The sequence below is a fragment of the Mustelus asterias genome, chromosome 5 (genome assembly GCF_964213995.1).
Source record: "Mustelus asterias chromosome 5, sMusAst1.hap1.1, whole genome shotgun sequence".
NCBI classification, from domain to species: Eukaryota; Metazoa; Chordata; class Chondrichthyes; order Carcharhiniformes; family Triakidae; genus Mustelus; species Mustelus asterias.
In genome coordinates this window covers 59,336,056-59,358,179 of record NC_135805.1, presented here as the reverse complement: position 1 = coordinate 59,358,179, position 22,124 = coordinate 59,336,056, and the positions used below count along the sequence as shown (strand labels likewise).

The following is a 22,124-nucleotide window of genomic DNA, read 5'->3' as shown; positions in this document are numbered from 1 at the left end:
GTTTTCCTCTTGTTGGCTGTCTCACCACCTGCCATAGGCCCAGTCTAGCACCTATGACCTTTAGAACATGACCACCTCGGTCAATAATGATGCTACCTAATCACTCTTGATGATGGACATTGAAGTCTCCCACTCAGAGTACATTGTACATCCTTGCCACCCTCAGTGCTTCCTCCAATCAATGTTCAACATGGAGGAGTATTGATTCATCAGCTGGGGTGAGGTGTTGCTGCTGGGTGCAGTACTTGGAACCCAGCAGGAGGATTCCTTGCCCACACTTGACCTTATGCCATGAGACTTCATGGAGGTCCAGAGATGATGTTGAGAACTCCCAGGGTAATACACTCGCAACTGTGCCACCACCTCCGCTGGGTCTGTCCTGTCGGTGGGACAAGATATACCCAGGAATGCAGATGGTGGTGACTGGGACATTACCTGCAAGGTGCGATTATGTGAGAATGACTATGTCAGGATGAACACCGATTGGAGGAAGCACTGAAGGTGACAAGGGCACACAATGTACTCTGGATGGGAGACTCAAATGTCTATCACCAAGAGTGGCTCAGGGAGCACCACTACTGACTGAGGTGGTCACATCCTAAAGGCTTGACTAGTCTGTGGCATAGCTCTCCCAATTTTGGCACCAGGTCCCAGATGTTAGTAAGGAGGACATTGCCATTGTCATTTCCAGTGCCGAGATCGATGTTGGATGGTCCATCTGGTTTAGTTCCATTTTATTGACTTTGTAGTGATCTAAGTGGCTTGCTAGGCCATTTCAGGGGGCATTGAAGAGTTAACTACATTGCTGTGGGTCTGGAGTCACATGTCAACCAGATCGGGTCAGGAAGGCAGATTTCCTTCCTTAAAGGACATTAATGAATCAGATAGGTTTTTACGACAATCAACAATGGTTTTATGGTCATCATTCGACGTTTAATTCCTGTTTTTTTATTAAATTCAAATTCTACCACATCTCCTGAAGGAATTTGAACCCGGGTGCCCAGAGCATTACTGAGTCTCTGGATTACTGGTCCAGTGACAATAACAATGGGGTGAAAGGTTGATAATCAAGGGGGTGAAAGGTTATCAGGGATAGGCAGGAATGCAGAGTTGAGGTTATAATTGGATCAGCCATGATCTTATTGAATGACATGGCTGAAGGATTCGAGTGGCCTATTCCTGTTCCTAATTCTTAAGCTTGTATATTTATTTCCATGGTAGCCTAAATAGATAGTATTGACGGACAGCTAGACTCATATTCTAATGGATCCGATGGACAAAACCTTCCCATTACCTTGGAGATCACTTTGAAGGTAGAATGTGGAGCAAAATTTGGGACTCTGGCCTTGGGATGCCTCACGGATGCCATCCCACCTCTATGTCACCTTGTTGGAGGTGGAATCAGTCTGACACTGGTTATCTGTTTGGCAACAGTTAGAACTGAGGGAAATATTGGTGACAATGCCTGGGCCTTACCAGCAATTGATCAGTCTCCCATTGAGACTAAAGCCTGCTGGTGCCAGAACCCCCTGCCTGTGAACGGAAACCAGCAAAGTCTCCTTTAACTCCTCCAATATCCCCAGAGCTACAGATACTAGATGGCCACAGCTGCGGCCTCGGACCATTCTATTGGAAAGGGGGTCCACAACTAATTTCAAAAATCTCCAGAGGACATCCCTCTATCTTACGGTGCCCTTGCCTCAGGGAAGATGAACAGGGAAGTGAATGCAATTTACACAATCATGGGCATGAGAACAAATGTGAAAAATAAATTCAGGACACAATAATTACCAAGCTGGATAGAGTTTGGTGACTTTAGATATATGTTGAATTCCCTTGAATCTGGTCCAGTTTAATTCAATCATCATGCAAAGTACACAAAAAACCATTCAGCACTTCTACACATGCAAATTCTTGTGCATTTTGCTGCAGGACAAATTTTGTTTCTGCCACTGAAACATGTTTCTAATGTCACATGAATCTTACAAGTAAAAAGCAACAAGATCTCTGCCAGTAAGTTACCTGTGTGGACATGTTCGTTGGTGAATCAGAAAACAGGCTCGGCATTTGCTGCCCCACAGAAGTTTGATCAGAATATAAAACAGTCATTATTCAGTTACTGGAAGTTTGTTTGGATATTCTGTGCTGCAATTTGTGGCTGCTGGATGAACAGCAGTGGAAGGAGCAGGAAGATGTGTCTTTTTGGAATTCTGCTATCTGTGTACTAATGGAATTGGAGGCAGATATACCAGAAGTGCTTCTTGATGTTAGGGCACTCTTATGGGATCAGAGTTGATGCATCAGGTAGGTGTGGTTTTCAAGTGAGTATCATCGCCTGTCTATATGATCCTGAGTTTCTACTGTTTTACTGTTCCACTGGAAATTGAAAAGGCACTCAACTTTCATGTTGTTGTAAGCTTCGAGAAAGAGTCACAAGTGAAAACTAAAGCTGCTAGTCCATTAAGGTGCACTGGTTAGAAAGATCAAGATGCAGAAATGTAAGAACACAAAAATAGAAGCAGGAGTCGACAAGATGAGCCATCAAACATGCTCTACAATTCAGTTCAACTACGTGATCTCAAGCTTCAACTCCACTTCGCTGCCCGCTCCCCATATTCCTTGATTCCCCGAGAGGCCAGAAATCTGTCTATCCAAGCCTTAAATGCATTCAATGATAAATCACACACAGCTGTTTCGGGGTACTGGATTCAGATAGCTCACAGCCCTTTGAGTGAAGTAATTGCTCTGCTCTCAGTCCTATATGATCAGTCCCTGATCCGAAAACTGTTTTCGATGCACCAGTCAGCAAGAACGATCCCTCGGCATCTACCCTATGAAGCCCCTTCAGAATCTTCTTTGTTTCAATGAGATTGTCTCTCATTAATTTGTAAACCCCAGAGAATATAAATCCAAATTACTCAGCTCCACATCATAGGACAATCCTTTCATCCCTTGGATCAATTTTGGGAAGCCTCGCTCTACTGCCTCCAATGCAGTTATGTCCTTCCTTAAATATGGGGAACAAAACTGCGCACAGTATTCTAGGCCAAAACCCTAAACAATCGTAGCAAGACTTCTTTATTATTGTACTCCAGTCCCCTTGTATTAAAGATTAACATGACATTTGCCTTCCTAATGGCTTATTGCTAATGCATGCTAACTTTCTGCATTCTTCGTACACGTACATCCAAGTTTCTGTGAACTCAACATTTACAAGCTTCACACCTTTCAAAATATGTTCTGCTTTTCTATTCTTATAATCAGACTGTATAATCTCACACTTATACTTCACATCCAACATTATATTTCTTCTCTATCTCTGTGCTGTCTCCCTGTGTCCTTCTCTCAGCTCACATTGCCAGCTAGCTTTGCATTTGTCAGAAAACTAAGTTAGTGTTTAACTAGCTGTAATCAATTTAGAAGTCTGAATCTGATATTGAAATTAGGCTTAACACTCTCAGAAATGCCTCATCCAGTATAAAAGTGGCCCAAATGCCTGTGCAGGCAGAGTGCCAATCTCTTCATTGATCATTAGTTATTGTGACACCAGTAAAACATTGTTCTGTTTTGGCCCCTTAATTAGCCAGTGTGCGATAATTGGGAGCAGCCACCATGCCACTGATGGCCTTCTTTTCAAAGTTAATGACTACATTATCTTTTGACTACTGAGCAGGGAGCAGCAAACATATCTCCTTGGCTGTCACCATATGTGTGGGTGACCAAGGGAACAGACTCAATACCATACTCATGTGGCTCTGTGTTCACTAAGAGATAGGAGCACTGCTTACATTAATTATGCGGAGTGTGGCGAACCACTGTAGTTGTCTGTTTATGTGATAGTTTATGTGATATGCCTGGACACGCCCCTGCTGCCTCAATCCAGGGCTCCCGCCCTTCTCGGGGTATAAAGGTGGCTGCTCTCCGCCCCTTTTGCCTCAGTTCGGATTAGCTATCGGTTCAGGAGTGCTCCCGTTCTTTGTTAATAAAAGCCTGTTATTTCGCAACAACGAGTCTTTGCGTAATCAATGGTGCATCAATTTTATTAACAAAAATTTTGGGATGGAGCAACTCCTGAAACCTGACAAATTGGACTTGGATCCACAGGCTGTTGGGGCCTCAAACTCTTTTGATCACTGGCTGCGCTGCTTCGAGACCTTCACCGCCTCCTCCTCCGCCGTCGTCGTAACCGACATCGACAAACTACACGTGCTCCACGCCCGCGTCAGCGCTCACGTCTTCGCGATGATCCGAGACACGGAAACTTACCAGGATGCAATCGATCTCCTAAAGAGCCAGTACAACGGCAGCCGAATGAGGTCTCCGCCAAACATCTGCTGGCCACTCGCAGACAGCAGCCTGGGGAATCGACTGAACAATTCCTGCGCGAACTGCGTGCACTCGGCAGAGCCTGCAACTGCAAGGCCGTTTCAGCCGCCCACAACGCTGACGACCTGATCAGAGATGCCTTTGTCGCGGGCATCAGGTCGACCTATATCCGGCAGCGTCTGCTGGAACAAGGTGGGCTGCACCTGAAGAAAACTGTGGAGCTTGCCGGCTCGCTGGAGGTGGCTTTCCGGAACCTTGAGACCTACACCCCCGACCACGAGGGCGCACCGTGGACACCGCGACCGCAGCCATCTCTGTACCAGGGAGGGCCGCAAACCTACACCATGCCCCGTCCTGACGCCGAACGGACCACTGCGGCAGTCTCCGGAGGCCCGAGGTGCTACTTCTGCAGCCTGGGGAAGCACCCACGATGACGCTGCCCGGCGAAACTCGCGATCTGCTCTGGCTGCGGTAAGAAGGGCCATTACCTGAAAGTGTGCAGGGCAAAATCGGCCCCCAGGCCCAGCAGCGCCGCGTGCGATCCGCGGGAGGCACTGTCTTCGACGCCATCGGCCATGTGCGATCCGCCGGAGCTGCCATTTTGGACGCCATCGGCCACGTGCGACCCACGGAGGCCGCCATCTTGGACACCATCAGCCGCATGCGACCCACGGGAGCCGCCATCTTGGATGATGTCAGCCGAGTCACGGGGGAACTGTCCACCGCATCGCCTAATCCGACGGTGGCCTCGGTCACGTTGAATCAGTCCAGCCCTCACCAACTCGCCTGGTCTATGATGGACATCAAGGTAAACGGCCACACTACTAACTGCTTATTTGACAATGTGAGTACAGAGAGTTTTATCCACCCTGACACGTTGAGGTGCTACGCACTACCAGTACTGCCAATGCAGCAATCAATCTCCATGGCTTCGACGTCCCGGTCGGTGAATGTCCTCGGCTACTGTGTAGCAACTCTGACGGTACGGGGCACGGTGTACGAGAAGTGCAGGCTCCTCGTGCTGCCACAGCTCTGCGCTGCCGTACTACTGGGGCTAGATTTCATGTGTCACCTTGGGAGCGTCACCATGGTGTATAATGGGCCTTTTCCCCCAATCTCCATCCAAAATCCACAGCTATTAGACCAGCCACCGTGCACCACCTGTGGTCTCTCGACCCTTAAAGTCGCCCCTCCCTCGCTCTTTGAACACCTCACCCCCGACTGCAAGCCCATTGCCACCAAAAGCAGACAGTACAGTGCTGAAGATAGAGCGTTTATAAAGTCCGAGGTGCGACGCCTCCTGGGGGAGGGGATCATTGAGGCCAGTACCAGCCCCTGGAGAGCCCAAGTGGTGGTTGTTAAGACTGGGGAGAAACATCTGTCCTGAAACATCAGGTTTGGAAACCTGAGCGGAGAGAGACAAAGGAAGGCGTGACAACAGAAAACAGGTGTAAAGGATGAGTAAACTGAAAAGGACATAAAGGACATTGCGATGAAAGGGTAAATAATGTGATGGGCTCAGGTCTAAAGCAGCAACAAAAATAGGCCTGTGAAGTTAAACAGGGAAACTCAATTTCCATTACAATTTTTGCATTGCATAAGAATTAATAAGTTGTGAATCTAAAAAGTCTTGAGAGAGGAGACAAAAGCAGGGAGTCCCGAGCTGAAGTCAGAAGTGGCATAGTGCAACCAACTGGACATAGATAATGTGGAGTAAGCTTGGAGAATTAACAAACTGATGGACAGAGATAGATGTGAAGCAAATTCGGAAGTTATTTGATGGCTGCAGTATGACAGATAATAGAAGGTTTTTCATGGGATTGAAGAGAAAGGGGGCCGGATTCTCTGACCTCGCTCGCAGTTGGGATTCTCCATTCTTGTGCAGTGAACGGCAATTTTGCTGCCAGAATCTCCACTCTTAATGGCAGCGGCGACGGGGCATGAACGGCCAGAGAATTCTCGCATGGAAGTGTGTAAAATCCATCTGGGGGCAGAACAACTTGTTAACCAGAATTTTATATTCCCCTGCCATGCAGCAGAAAATGGAAATAAGTTCTGGACTCACCAATAAACGTACAACCCTGAAGAAATAAATGAAAATAAATTGAATCCTGGATAAATCCAATGAGATCTCTTTGAAATTAGATCTCATTTAAGGAGAAATCATTGCACTAGAATCTTGGAGAAAATGTTAAAGTGCTATCTCAGTCTTCAACTTAACATGATCCCGGTTTCAAGCCATTTAAATCTGTGCAACTAATTTTTTTGTTGTCTTTTGACCATAAGGCTCATCTAGCAAATTACTTCTGCCACATAACCATTTGGGAAAGCTGACTTCAGATTTTATTTCCTTGAGCTGTACCAGTTCCCAGGTGTTAAGACACTGTGACCAGAGATTAATGGAAACTTTTGTCCTGTCACATGTTTACAATGGAACTGCTTTGATTTCTCTGTATTATAAGAGTCTGGTCTTCAGCTATAGTCTAGATTAAAGGATTTGCCCTGATCCTAGCAATCTAATAATAGAAATGTGTGCACACATATATAGAAAATCCTGTATAGCTATGAAACAGCAACAAAGTTATGTAAAGGCAAATGATTCTACGAGTATTAATCCACACTGGAGTTAGATCCAAACATGATTGTTCGATGCTTGCATACATCATTTTTCCCCACTTTAATTCTATAGACAATATAAGCACAAATGCAAAGTAAAAAAAGGAAAACAAATGTGAGAAAAGTTTAACAGATTAATTACATTTAATTGTTTCTTGAAGCTGGAGAGTTCCAATTTATTGTGCCACTCGCTGCTCTCCCAATATTTGTTCAAGCGGCTTATCTACTGCAGTTGCTGCCATATCATATATATGTATGCATTCATTCCTTGTCAGAAGAAGGTCATACATTAGTTTGTTCTTCTATTAGAGTTTCCATTTCAACAAGGGAATGCGAAAGGTTTGCCCTTCAGTTGAATTGTTATTTTGGTGCATTTGCTTGGCAGGATCAGTCAGCTGAACAGCAAGTGCAGTGAGTGACTTTTCAACTATTGTTCACTACTTGTCACTGGTTTCATGCCGGCGTCCATGATTCCCCATTTGCCGCAGAATGCATGTCCCACATGACCAAATTGCCCTGCCAAATCTTTAATGAAATTTGAAAGCAGGAGATTTGGAAGAGGAGGACCCGACGACAAGCAATCAGTCCAGTCTGCAGCTCCAGAGCAGGTCCAACTGCTTTGTGAGGAAACTCGAGCGCGATATTACAGGGAAACAGGGAGTGAATTGGTTCGATATTCTTGCAGCCTTGCAAGGATGAAATCAGGGATTTCCTGGAAGTCAGCGAGGTGGCGGATCCTGTCTGAAACCACTCCGGAGCCAGTGGGTATACATCGAGGCTGAGGCTTGAGGCCTATTCTTACCTAGGAGCCAGAGAGGCCACCATTCAGCTGCTTAGTTCACCGTGCATTAAGTTTGAAGGAAGAGTGAAAGAAACACACAGTGAGATCCCAGCAAAGTCACAGGTTGATTAGTCGGTAAGTTTCGACTGGAAGGGCCTGTGTGCAAAAACCTAGATTAATTTGTTATTTTTAGGAAGGGTGTTTAAACGAATCATAGAATCCTTACAGTGCATAAGAAGGTCATTCAGCCCATCAAATCCGCACTGACTCCCTCTGACAGAGTACCTCTCACAGGCCCTTTCCCCCACCCTATCCCCATAACCTCACACAAATTTCCTTTGCTCCAAGAACAACAGACTCAACTTCTCCAACATAACCTTGGAGCCATTCAGCTAAATCTCCTTCACCTTTTCGAGCACCCTCACATCCTTCTGAAACTGTGGTGAACATAACCAGACAAAATACTCTAGTCGCAGCCTTTTCATGACTAAAGAATATCTTAAATTTTACACAAAATTATTCACTTTTGAAATGCAGGAAATGCAACTTTGCAGACAGAAAGGTCCCATGAACAGCAGTGAGAGGCTGATAAGGCAATATGTTTTGGTGAAGCTGGTTAGGGGACACTCAGAAATCTCACCTGCCCTCCTTCAAATAATGCCATTGTGGTGAACCATAGATGGTTACCACTATGGGTACTGAACCATAGATGGTTATCACTATGGGTACTTGTACATATGTTACTCTTGTTACTGTTGGGGTTAGGGTTGGGGTGTTCCACCTGTTGGCATTGTTCTGTGGTACACTCCGGTTGGCTCTGCCTACCTATAGGAGTGTAAAGGTCACTGCACTTCCTTGTGACCCTTTAGTCTGGGATTGTATTGTTAAGCAGTATGCTCCATTCTTATTGCTAATAAAAACCTTTATTTCCCGGGTACGATCCAGCCTCCCGAGTGAATTAATCGCGCATCAGCCATAGAATCTTTTCCCTCCATCGAGAAGGCAGATGTGGTTGGGTTTAAAGTTCCATTTGAATGAAGACACCCCCGACAGTGCAGGACCTCCTCAGTCCTGCACAGGAGTTTGGCCTTGATGTTGCTCTCAAGCCTCTGAAATGCGATTTGAACCCACAGCGCTCGGATTCAGTGGTGGTGCTGCTTCCACTAAACTACAGTCAACGCCAAACAATGCAATGAGCTGGAGCACTTGAACATTATCTTTATCGTGAATAGAATTGGTTTAATATAAATCTAGATAACATTGAAGAGTGACCTTTAGTTATGTATGTAAGGCTTAAAGTACTTATGACTTGCATGAAAATTCTAGTTGTTTTATTTTGCCCACTCTCTATAATGTTCTTATGAAATCTCAATCTATTCTTTTGTTTGAAACATTTGGGGGCGATTCTCCCAAAAGTGCTGAATTGGTGGGAAAACTGTTCTAGAGCAGCTTCACACTCGAATCTCCTCACTCCGTGCAATGCAGAGAACCCAATTGGGAATCTCTTTAAAAATCCGGGGGACGGGACCTATTCACGCCGGAGTCTGACAGTTCTGGAACTCTGCGCATGAGCAGTGGCCCCGATCTGTCAGTCTCCCCGTTTGCTGGCCAGCTCGTTCACTGGCCAGCCCAGGAGTCCCGCGGTGCTGCCACTCCAGCCCACCTCCTGGCCAGATTGCGGCCCCCACAACCATTCCCGGGACAGCTCTGACCGCCCCCCCCCCCCTCCCCCCCACTCCCCACCAGCCCCGGAGTGCCCCGATGTCCAGCCCACCCCCCAGCAGTGGCGACCCCCCACCCCCCTGCGCCCCCCCCCCCCCCCGGGGTTGGACCCCCTCCCGGTAGACCATCCCCCGCCTGCCCGCCCCAATTGCTGCCCTGCCTCCATCCCAGACTGATCCCCATGCAGAGTGGCAGCGGGACCCCTCACGCCCACCGATCGCCCTTAGGCCCCGCTCACAATAGGCCCCATCCCTTGGCACTGCGTCATGGGCACTTTGCCCCTTGGGCAGTGCCAGAGGGCACAGGCTGGCATTGCCAGGGTGCCCACGCTCAGGGGGCACCAGCCCCCGCCACCCGACCCCCTGAGGGGCCCCGATTGCCCCCCCCCTTCTTTCCGGTGGGGTCTCCCGCTAATTCCCTAAACCCCGCCGGAATGAAGTACTCCTGACAGGTGGGAGATTCTATTGGGCCCGGCAAGTTCCGTGCCGGGGCCCGATAATTGCATGCAAAGTATATTTAAACTACATTAAAAAAAGACCTTATAACACTTCCATATCTCGTTCGTACTGCTGTCGGAGGAGTGGTAGGCTCTGTCACTACTGATTCGTTCTGCAGGTTTGGAGGTTGTTCTAGCAACTGGGCATGTTTTCATCCTTTTTGCCATTCTGTTGTGTTGAAATGTACTTGGTCGGTTCAGCCGGTCGATGGTTGCTACCCTAACTCATTTCTTGCACGGAGGACAAGCGTTTTATTCATTTCCTTGCCATTTCTTTTGCTTTTTCCTGTTGTCATGTGGGTTGTGGTGGAAGATGAGCATCCCTGTGACCAGACTGAGGTTTAGTAGCACGCTCACCTCTGCACTTCACTGTCAGCAACAGCTGGCAGCTACCAGGTTGGTTTGTCGCTTTGTCACGCTGGCTGCGAGTTGCAGTGTATGCTCAGTGGTTGCAGTGTTGACCCGCTGTGTCATTGTCGGGGCCGGAGGTCCAGGCTTGTCGGACTGCAGGTTGCTCTCTTTTACATCCTCCACTGGAGGCATGGTGGTTCCAGTCTGAGTGGTTTGACTGGTCTGCCCATTGAAGGTTTTCCAGTATCTGTGTTGAGAATGGAGAAACCTGCTCTGCCCAGAGAGAAGATAGTTCAGGGCTGAAATCCCAGTCAGGGTAATGTTTGAATTCTTGCGAACTTGCAGCTCTGTGTGATTAATGTCTGTGGTTGTCTTGACATCCTGTCTTCTTGAGGACACTCTGAGGTATAGAGACATCACTGCTTAGGGCAGAGAAAGGCTGTATATCAGATTGAAGATTTGATCACTGCTATTCCTTGGTGCTTCCAGAATGATGCTAATAACTGGAACTCTGATTCCTCCAAGCAAATAGAGTGATGTGTCTATTGTTCAAAGCAGAGGTCTTTTAGCCCTGGTGCTTTATCTGTCAGAGCTGTTACTTCACCGTGTGTAATCTAAAGTTTGTCGGTCGGCACGGTGGCATTGTGGTTAGCACTGCTGCCTTGCAGCGCCAGGGACACAGGTTCGATTCCTGGCTTGGGTCATTGTTTGTGTGGAGTTTGCACGTTCTCCCCTTGTCTGCGTGGGTTTCCTCCGGGTGCTCCGGTTTCCTCCCACAGTCTAAAAGACATGCTGGTTAGGTTGATTCGCCATGCTAAATTCTCCCTCAGTGTACCCAAACAGGTGCCGGAATGCGGCGACAAAGGGATTTTCACGGTGACTTCATTGCAGTGTTAATGTAAGCCTATTTGCGACACTAATAATAAATAATTAAATTGGCATTGACTGAAAAGTCTGCATTCCAAAATGAGAAACCAAGATCTTTGACCTCACCCAAGAATCATGGCTATGTGTCTTCTAGGCTTCCAGTTTCCACCTTGGGGTTAATCTTTCGGCCTTCTTTGTGTTTCAGAGTTTTGTCCCTGCACAATTTGCTATTGTGTCCAATCCTGTTGCACTGAAATCATTGGGTCGAAATCGCAGGACATTGATCTCACCGCTTTGCTCCACAGCATTGGCCATGGTCACTTTGCTGGCTGGTTCAGATATTTCTTACCCTGGCCTGGAGTGTCCATGCTTTTGTTGCATAAAAATTGAACTATGCATTGGCCTCTGCACCACAGTTTAATTCCTCCCCTTAAAATGGTTCTCCACAGCTCACAGAATTCTGACTGCCTAAGTATCTAGATTGTTTTTCTTTCAGAGTTAGCTCTTTCTCTGATTGCACGAGGTCAGATAATGTATCGTCTATTACTCCTACCACTATTCTGTTAAGAGTTCATATTTTAAGTCCCCATATTCGCAACCATCTGCCATTCTATACAGGTCATTGATGAATGCGTTGACATGTTCTCCTGACTGTGGACTCATTGTTAATTTTAGCTCTTTTGAGTGTTTTATTGCTTCATAGATTAAAATAAATGTTGAGTGATTTTAGTACTTCATCAAATTCAGTAGATGATTCATTGATTCCCTTTGTGCGATAATGTTGTCTTACCATATAAAGCAATGTGTTTTTGACCTTTTGTCTAAATCTGAAGTGATGCTGTAACTTAGGAATCATTTCCTCCAAAGTCCCCAATTATGCGATCTGGGCCTTTGATTAGTCCAAATTGATTTGGAAATCTAATCCATATTTAAATTTCTAATAAAAAAGCTCTGCTTTATGAAGTTGCTGAAATTCCAGACGGCCACCTGTTCATTTGAAGACAAGGTCTACCTGTGCTTGCCTGCCTACCTTGGCAGGCTCCCCATGATGGCACTCACACTCAGTCGGGAAAATATTTTAAGCAATGTGTTGCAATCCCTCAGATGGGTTCCTATTATATAATCACCCAAATTCACTGCATGCAGTATAGGAGATCATAGAATCCCTACAGTACAGAAAGAGGCCATTCGGCCCATCGAGTCTGCACCGACCACAATCCCACCCAGGCCCTACCCCCATATCCCTACATATTTACCCACTAATCCCTCTAACCTACGCATCTCAGGACACTAAGGGCAATTTTAGCATGGCCAATCAACCTAACCCGCACATCTTTGGACTGTGCGAGGAAACCGGAGCACCCGGAGGAAACCCACGCAGACACGAGGAGAATGTGCAAACTCCACACAGACAGTGACCCAAGCCGGGAATCGAACCCAGGTCCCTGGAGCTGTGAAGCAGCAGCGCTAACCACTGTGCTACCGTGCCGCTAACCACTGTGCTACCGTGTCACCCGTAAGATGACAAACAAAGAACAAAGAACAGTACAGCACAGGAAACAGGCCCTTCGGCCCTCCAAGCCTGTGCCACTCCTTGGTCCAACTAGACCAATCGTTTGTATCCCTCCATTCCCAGGCTGTTCATGTGATTATCCAGGTTAGTCTTAAACGATGTCAGCGTGCCTGCCTCCACCACCCTACTTGGCAGCGCATTCCAGGCCCCCACCACCCTCTGTGTAAAAAACGTCCCTCTGATGTCTGAGTTATACTTCGCCCCTCTCAGCTTGAGCCCGTGACCCCTCGTGATCGTCACCTCCGACCTGGGAAAAAGCTTCCCACTGTTCACCCTATCTATACCCTTCATAATCTTGTACACCTGTATTAGATCTCCCCTCATTCTCCGTCTTTCCAAGGAGAACAACCCCAGTCTACCCAATCTCTCCTCATAGCTAAGACCCTCCATACCAGGCAACATCCTGGTAAACCTTCTCTGCACTCTCTCCAATGCCTCCACGTCCTTCTGGTAGTGCGGCGACCAGAACTGGACGCAGTACTCCAAATGTGGCCCAACCAGCGTTCTATACAGCTGCATCATCAGACTCCAGCTTTTATACTCTATACCCCGTCCTATAAAGGCAAGCATACCATATACCTTCTTCACCACCTTCTCCACCTGTGTTGCCACCTTCAAGGATTTGTGGACTTGCACACCTAGGTCCCTCTGTGTTTCTATACTCCTGATGACTCTGCCATTTATTGTATAACTCCTCCCTACATTATTTCTTCCAAAATGCATCACTTCGCATTTATCCGGATTAAACTCCATCTGCCACCTCTCCGCCCAATTTTCCAGCCTATCTATATCCTGCTGTATTGCCCGACAATGCTCTTCGCTATCCGCAATTCCAGCCATCTTCGTGTCATCCGCAAACTTGCTGATTACACCAGTTACACCTTCTTCCAAATCATTTATATATATCACAAATAGCAGAGGTCCCAGTACAGAGCCCTGCGGAACACCACTGGTCACAGACCTCCAGCCGGAAAAAGACCCTTCGACCACTACCCTCTGTCTCCTATGGCCAAGCCAGTTCTCCACCCATCTAGCCACTTCTCCTTGTATCCCATGAGCCTTAACCTTCTTAACCAACCTGCCATGTGGGACTTTGTCAAATGCCTTACTGAAATCCATATATACGACATCCACGGCCCTTCCTTCATCAACCGTTTTTGTCACTTCCTCAAAAAACTCCACCAAATTTGTAAGGCACGACCTCCCTCTTACAAAACCATGCTGTCTGTCACTAATGAGATTGTTCCGTTCTAAATGCACATACATCCTGTCTCTAAGAATCCTCTCCAACAACTTCCCTACCACGGACGTCAAGCTCACCGGCCTATAATTTCCTGGGTTATCCCTGCTACCCTTCTTAAACAACGGGACCACATTCGCTATCCTCCAATCCTCAGGGACCTCACCCGTGTCCAAAGAAGCGACAAAGATTTCCGTCAGAGGCCCAGCAATTTCACCTCTCGTCTCCCTGAGCAGTCGAGGATAGATGCCATCAGGCCCTGGGGCTTTGTCAGTTTTAATGTTCCCTAAAAAACCTAACACTTCCTCTCTTGTAATGGAGATTTTCTCTAACGGGTCAACACCTCCCTCCGAGACACTCCCGGTTAACACACCCCTCTCCTTCGTGAATACCGATGCAAAGTATTCATTTAGGATCTCCCCTATTCCCTTGGGTTCTAAGCATAATTCCCCTCCTTTGTCCCTGAGAGGTCCGATTTTCTCCCTGACAACTCTTTTGTTCCTAAGATTATATCACACATGGTTATTCTCTATAACTCCAATACTCTCAATTCAAAATATCAGATGTAGTGTCACCCCATGCAGTATTACTGGAAAGTAGAATGCAAATCCCATCGCTTTAACACTTTCCTTTTCACATCCTATCTGTACAGGGTCTACCTGCACCAAACCTCTGAGTTGACATGCACCGATCTTGTTTTCATATTTAGTCAATGTTTGCACTCGGCTGTTTGAAATCCATTAGGGCATTTCCCCTTCATAAATTTGCCTTCTGTTGTCACAGGCTTGTGCTATCATCCAGGAGCCATACATAACACATACTATTCTTTGGAGGTATCCAATCCTCCCGAATAAGTTTATTAATAATATTAACAATATTCTCCAATTGTTCTACCACCATTTTCAGAGGGACAGACATAATTTGGCACTCTTTTAGCTCAGAGTCCTAGTTGTTAATCCCTTTGGTCAAAAGATCCTTCATTTTCCCTTTTCCCTCTAGGGACATGTGATATCCCCTTGTTAAATACTGTAGCCGCATCATTGGCTCAATGTCTTTTCCTCCTTGAGATAGCCCCATTTCCCGCAGACTGGTGGTGTTGCCTCCAATCCACCATTCCCATTCCGGACCAATGGTTTGGTCCAACACTTGTCCCACCAGTTGGTCATACAGACTCCTTGGCCGGATTTTACTGGCACACCCGCCCCGATTCTGGGGGCGGGCGAGGCTCAGAGAATGGCATGCTCCGTTGGCCTTGGATGGGATCATACGAACCTCGGGCAGACGTGCTGGTAAAATTACACCCCTTGTGCAAAATGTTCCATCAATGAGACTAAGTGAGCTGGCTCACACACGATTCCGTGCTTGGAAGCTCATTCATTATGCACAGGCAAGTATCGGATGGCATAATTTCCCACTGGCGGGATGCATGATTGGAAATGGTGATGAGATGCTGATGAGCAGCTATTTTAATGAGCATTCATGAGATTTAAATGAATGCATAGGGCATTCACATCACTAGGCTGCGGGCTAACCAACCCTCCATTAACTAACCATTGCAAGAATTGCAAATTGGTTTTACTCTGGCAGGTTGTGACTTTTTGCTTGCTGCTAGGTTCTCCGCTCCTGCCCACTATGAATCCCGCTGCAGATGGCTGGTAAAGTTCCACCCTTTATCGTTTTACCACATCAATCTGGTAATCATATCCCTATCAAATTTAACATCACCGGTACCACCTTATGATGTGCATCATGATACAATATTTCACCAGTAGGTATCAACACCAGACCATTCCTTGGACCTGGTGTAAAGTCCAGACACTCCATTGTCCGACTTTCATTGTGGCTGGGAGGATGCTGTTTGTGGCGAGAGGGCAGTGTTTTAGGTAGTTCCTCAGACAACACCACTCTTATTCCCCTCAATGACCCCAAAATCCACTGCTTTTGAGCAGGACCACATGTGTACACTCCCTGTTCTCCTTTTGCTTGGATCCAACAAACATTAATGCCTTAGTATCACTATATCGCTCACAATCTGATATTCCCCTAAGTTCTGATAGGCGTTTCTGTGGACGTGAAAGAGACTCCAGGATGGTATGTTGCCTCCCTGATGCCAGGGTCCAGGGTATCTTTGAATGGACAGAAAGCATTCTGAAGGGAGAGGGTGAACAGCCAGAGGTCGTGGTACATATTGGTACTAACGACATAGGCAGGAAGAGTGATGAGGTCCTGCAGCAGCAGTTTAGGGAGTTAGGTAGAAAATTAAAAAGCAGGACTTCTAGGGTTGTAATCTCAGGATTACTCCCTGTGCCCCGTGCTAGTGAGGCTAGGAATAGGAAGATAGTGCAGCTCAACACGAGGCTAAACAGCTGGTGTAGGAGGGAGGGTTTCAGATATCTGGACCATTGGGGTCTCTTCCGGGGCAGATGGGACCTTTACAAGAAGGACGGATTGCATCTAAACTGGAGGGGCACAAATATTCTGGCCGGGAGGTTTGCTAGTGTCACACGGGAGGATTTAAACTAGTTTGGCAGAGGGGTGGGATCCAAAGCAAAGGTGAATTAGCTGAAGGGGAATGAGAGAGTAGGGCCAGTAAGACTCAGAGAAACAGCAGGCAGGGTGGGATTGCAAATCAGAGAGGGTCTGGTGGACTGAAGTGCATTTGTTTCAATGCGAGAAGTGTAACAGGTAAGGCAGATGAACTTAGAGCTTGGATTAGTACTAGAAACTATGATGTAGTTGCCATTACAGAGACTTGGTTAAGGGAAGGACAGGATTGGCAGCTTAACATTCCAGGATACAGATGTTTCAGGTGTGATAGAGGGGGATGTAAAAGGGGTGGGGGAGTTGCACTACTGGTTAAGGAGAATATCACAGCTGTACTCCGGGAGGACACCGCGGAGGGCTCATACAGCGAGGCAATATGGGTAGAGCTCAGGAATAGGAAAGGTGTAGTCACAATGTTGGGGGTTTACTATAGGCCACTCAACTGCCAACGGGAGATTGAGGAACAGATATGTAGGCAGATTTTGGCAAGGTCTAAAAGTAACAGGGTTGTTGTGGTGCGAGATTTTAATTTCCCCTATATTGACTGGGACTTACTTAGTGCCAGGGGCATGGATGGGGCAGAGTTTGTAAGGAGCATCCAGGAGGGCTTCCTGAAACAGTATTTAGATAGTCCAACTAGGGAAGGGGCCATACTGGACCTGGTATTGGGGAATGAGTCCAGCCAGGTGGTCGATGTTTCAGTAGGGGAGCTGTTCGGGAACAGTGACCACAATTCAGTAAGCTTTAAGGTACTGATGGATAAAGATAAGTGTAGTCCTCAAGTTAAGGTGCTAAATTGGGGGAAGGCTAATTACAACAATATTAGGCAGGAACTGAAGAATGTAGACTGGGGGCAGATGTTTGAGGGCAAATCAACATCTGGCATGTGAGAGGCTTTCAAGTGTAAGCTGATAGGAATTCAGGACCGGCACATTCCTGTAAGGATGAAGTATGGCAAGTTTTGGGAACCTTGGATAACGAGAGATAGTGTGAGCTGAATCAAAGAGAAAAAGGAAGCATTTGTCAAAGCTAGGAGGCTGGGAACACACAAAGCAAGTGTGGAATACAAGGAAAGTAGAAAGAAACTTAAGCAAGGAGTAAGAAGAGCTAAAAGGGGTCATGGAAAAGAATTGGCCAGCAGGATTAAAGAAAATCCCAAGGCTTTTTACACATATATATAGAGAAAGAGAGTAGCCAGGGAGAGGGTTGGCCCACTCAAGGACAAGGGATGAAATCTATGTGTGGATCCAGAGGAAATGGGCGAGGTATTAAATGAGTACTTTGCGTCAGTATTCACCAAAGAGAAGGACTTGGTGGATGATGAGTCTGGGAAAGGATGTGTAGATAGTTTGAGTCATGTTGAGATCAAAAAGGAGGAGGTATTGGGGTTCTTGAGAAACATCAAGGTAGACAAGTCTCCAGGGCCTGATGGGATATACCCCAGAATACTGAGAGAGGCAAGGGAGGAAATTGCTGGGGCCTTGAGAGAGATCTTTGTATCCTCACTGGCTACAGGGGAGGTACACACAGTTAAGAGTTTTAACAACACCAGGTTAAAGTCCAACAGGTTTATTTGGTAGCAAATGCCATTAGCTTTCGGAGCGCTGCTCTTTCATCAGATGGAGTGGAAATCTGCTCTCAAACAGGGCACAGAGACACAAAATCAAGTTACAGAATACTGATTAGAATGCGAATCTCTACATTAACTCTTATTGTGTTTACCCCAGTCCAACGCCGGCATCTCCACATCATGACTACAGGGGAGGTCCCAGAGGATTGGAGAATAGCCAATGTTGTTCCTTTGTTTAAGAAGAGGAGCAAGAATAATCCAGGTAATTACAGGCCGGTGAGCCTTACATCAGTGGTAGGGAAATTATTGGAGAGGATTCTTCGAGACAGGATTTATTCCCACTTGGAAATAAGTGGACGTATTAGTGAGAGCAACATGGTTTTGTGAAGGGGAGGTTGTGTCTCACAAACTTGATCGAGTTTTTTGAGGAAGTGACGAAGATGATCGATATGGGTAGGGCAGTGGATGTTGTCTACATGGACTTCAGTAAGGCCTTTGACAAGGTCCCTCATGGCAGACTGGTGCAGAAGGTGAAGTCGCATGGGATCAGAGGTGAGCTGGCAAGGTGGATACAAAACTGGCTCGGTCAAAGAAGACAGAGGGTAGCAGTGGAAGGGTGCATTTCTGAATGGAGGGCCGTGACAAGTGGTGTTCCTCAGGGATCAGTGCTGGGACCTTTGCGTTTGTAATATATATAAATGATTTGGAGGAAAATGTAACTGGATTTATTAGTAAGTTTGCAGATGACACAAAGGTTGGTGGATTTGCGGATAGCAATGAGGACCATCAGAGGATACAGCAGGATATAGATCAGTTGGAGATTTGGGTGGAGAGATGGCAGATGGAGTTTAATCTGGACAAATGTGAGGTAATGCATTTTGGAAGGTCTAATACAGATAGGAAATATACAGTAAATGGCAGAACCCTTAGGAGCATTGATAGGCAAAGGGATCTGGGTGTACAGGTACACAGGTCACTGAAAGTGGCAATGCAGGTGGAGAAGGTAGTCAAGAAGACATATGGCATGCTTGCCTTCATCGGCCGGGGTATTGAGTTTAAAAATTGGCAAGTCATGTTGCCGCTTTATCGAACCTTAGGCTGCACTTGGAATATAGTGTTCAATTCTGGTCGCCACACTACCAGAAGGATGTGGCGGCTTTGGAGAGGGTACAGAAAAGATTTACCAGGATGTTGCCTGGTATGGAGGGCATTACCTATGAGGAGAAGTTGGAGAAACTTGGTTTGTTCTCACTGGAGCGACGGAGGTTGAGGGGAGATCTGATAGAAGTCTACAAGATTATGAGAGGCATGGACAGAGTGGATAGTCAGAAGCATTTTCCCAGGGTGGAAGAGTCAATTACTAGGGGGCATAGGTTTAAGGTGCGAGGGGCAAGTTTTAAAAGAGATGTACGAGGCAGATTTTTTACACAGAGAGTGGGGGGTGCCTGGAACTCGTTGCCGGGGGAGGTAGTTGATGCGCTATCAATAAGGCGAAAGACTACCGATATGCCAATATAAGTGTAGGCTTTTATTCACAACAGAATCAGGAGCAGATCCCAACAATTAACCGACCTGGACTGAACAAGGGGGAGGAGACAGCCACCTTTATACTAGGTGCTGAGGGGAGGAACCAAACTGGAAGGGGATGTGTCCAGGTATGACAAACACACACACAACGGTGGTCCATATAGGACAAAGGCACAACTGAGGTCCACCACAGTAGTGGAAGCGGAAAAGGAAGTGACTTTTAAGGGGCGTCTTGACAAGTACATGAATGAGATGGGAACAGAGGGATATGGTCCCCGGAAGCATAGGGGGTTTTAGTTAAATCGGGCAGCATGGTCGGTGCAGGCTTGGAGGGCCGAAGGGTCTGTTCCTGTGCTGTTATTTTCTTTGTTCTTTGTTCTCCCTTATCGTATTCTCACTGTCAAGTCAATATCCTTGGCTTAGGCCAGAACGATTTCCTAAGCCTCAGCTCAATCACTGTTACATTTGTAAATGCCCAGAATTTCTGTTCCAGAAGCAAACAGTTCAAGTCTGTGGAATGGTGAACTTCCATGTTTTCCTTGACTGTACCCGTGGTGGACCTCTCTTCCATATCTTTTCAAGCTTCCCCTGCTGCTGGGCATTTCCTAATTCCCATTTTTCCCTCAATTTGGTTATTCTAGCATCTCTATCTACCAGGTCTGCTCTCCAGCCTTTAGCAATCTTTAACCATAATGAACCACTTTTCCAAAGCAGTCTGGCATCAAAACATTGTGTTCCTTTACCCAATTCTAGCATAAAGATGCAATATCGTTTATTGCTGATTTCATTAAAACACTGCAATTTCTTAAGTCTTCTGACCATAATCCATGGTCTCCAGGTCCTAAGTGGGGGTGGATCAGATCTGGATTACAACGGGTGGGTCACTGGGTTCTGAGGATCGGTTCGCCTTCTACATCCCAGATCAGGATCGTAATGCTTTATACATGATCTACAAAGTAAAGCACAAGGAAGAAAAACAAAAACAAAAATTACTCTGTGAACAGATTTGGTCACAGGCACAGGGCTATGTGCATAAAATTTGACTGCAGGCGTGAAATCAGGATAGTATGTTGTCTCCTTGATGCCAGGGTCAAGGATGTCATTAAGCAGCTGCAGGATATTCCGAAGGGGGAGGATGAACAGCCAGAGGTTGTGGTCCATATTGGTAACAATGACATAGATGGATGAGGTCCTTAAAGTCGAACATAGTGAGCTGGGGAATAAATTAAAAAGCAGGATCCCAAAGGTAGTAATCTCAGGATTACTCCCAGTGTGACAGCTAGCAGGAATAGGAGAATAGACCAGATTAATGCTTGACTGGAGAGATGGTATAGGAGGGAGGAATTTGGATTCCTAAGGCTGAGGGACCGATTCTGGGGAAGCTGGGACCTGTACAAGCTGGACGGATTGCACTCCAACAGGACTGGGACTAATACCCTTGCAGGGGTATTTACTAGAGCTTTTGGGAAGGGTTTAAATGAGAGTTTCAGGGTGGTGGGTACCTAAGCAGGGAGACACAGAGAGGAAATCATAGAATCATAGAATCTCTACAGTGCAGAAGGCGGCCATTCGGCCCATCGAGTCTGCACCAACCACAATCCCACCCAGACTCTATCCCCATAACCCCATGCATTTACCCTAACTAGTCACCCTGACACTACGGAAGCACTGAGTTCTCACCTATCGCGATCATACCGGCCCCAGATTTCCGGCGTGATCCAGATGTGAGGCTGATTTAAATATTTAAATCAGAGTTTCCATGTTATTAGTGAGACCGAGACGGAATTCTCCAGGCTCATCTGTCTTAACAGCCTCGCCAGTGGAGACCCTCACTGGTGAGGATTACATATGGTCCTCATCAATGGGGGCCTGACGTGGTGGTCTCATCGGTGGGACAGAGATCATTGGTGGTCGGGGACAGGGGGAAGTGCCACTTGGATAGTGCCAGCCTGGCACTGCCAGCCTGGGACTGCCCACTGGGCACTGGACAGTACAAGGGGTGAGGCCATGATGTGGTGGGGCCTAAGGGGAGGCGGGCAAAGATAGAAATAAAAGACAGAAAAATAGAAAGCAAAAGGCAGAGGAAACAAGGGCTAGCAGCAAACAGGACTAAAGTACAAAGAATGTGTTAAAATGTTAAAAAAACAAGGCTAAAGGCACTATATCTGAATGCAAAAGAACATTTGCAATAAGGCAACCCAATTAGCAACACAAATTGGTATACACAAGTATTATATGATTACAAAGTCATGGTAGCAGGGTGGCTAAGGCTCGGACCTGAATATTCAAGGGTACTCAATATTTAAGAAGGACAGACAAAAAGAAAAAGGAAGTGGGATGGTGTTGTTAAGTAAGGGTGAAATCCGTGCAACAGTGAGAGAGGATGTTGGCTCAGAATGTAGATCATTGAATCTTTTCCTGCACTGATTCCATGAGCATTAACGGTCTCCTGCTGCCATTATCACAGCAGTTGTGGTAATCCAGGCCTTCTTGATTTCTGCAGTGTCATTG

General features: G+C 46.6%; 1 protein-coding gene across 1 annotated transcript in view; it reads left to right on the top strand.

Moving 5' to 3' along the window:
• The first annotated feature begins 2,193 nt into the window (after positions 1–2,193).
• Positions 2,194–22,124, top strand: part of LOC144493553 (4-galactosyl-N-acetylglucosaminide 3-alpha-L-fucosyltransferase 9-like) — a 73,115-nt gene continuing 53,184 nt past the window's right edge. Inside the window, exon 1 of the mRNA XM_078212647.1 lies at positions 2,194–2,304. The gene's annotated coding sequence lies outside the window, so the exon portion shown is untranslated. The remainder of the gene's footprint in view (positions 2,305–22,124) is intronic.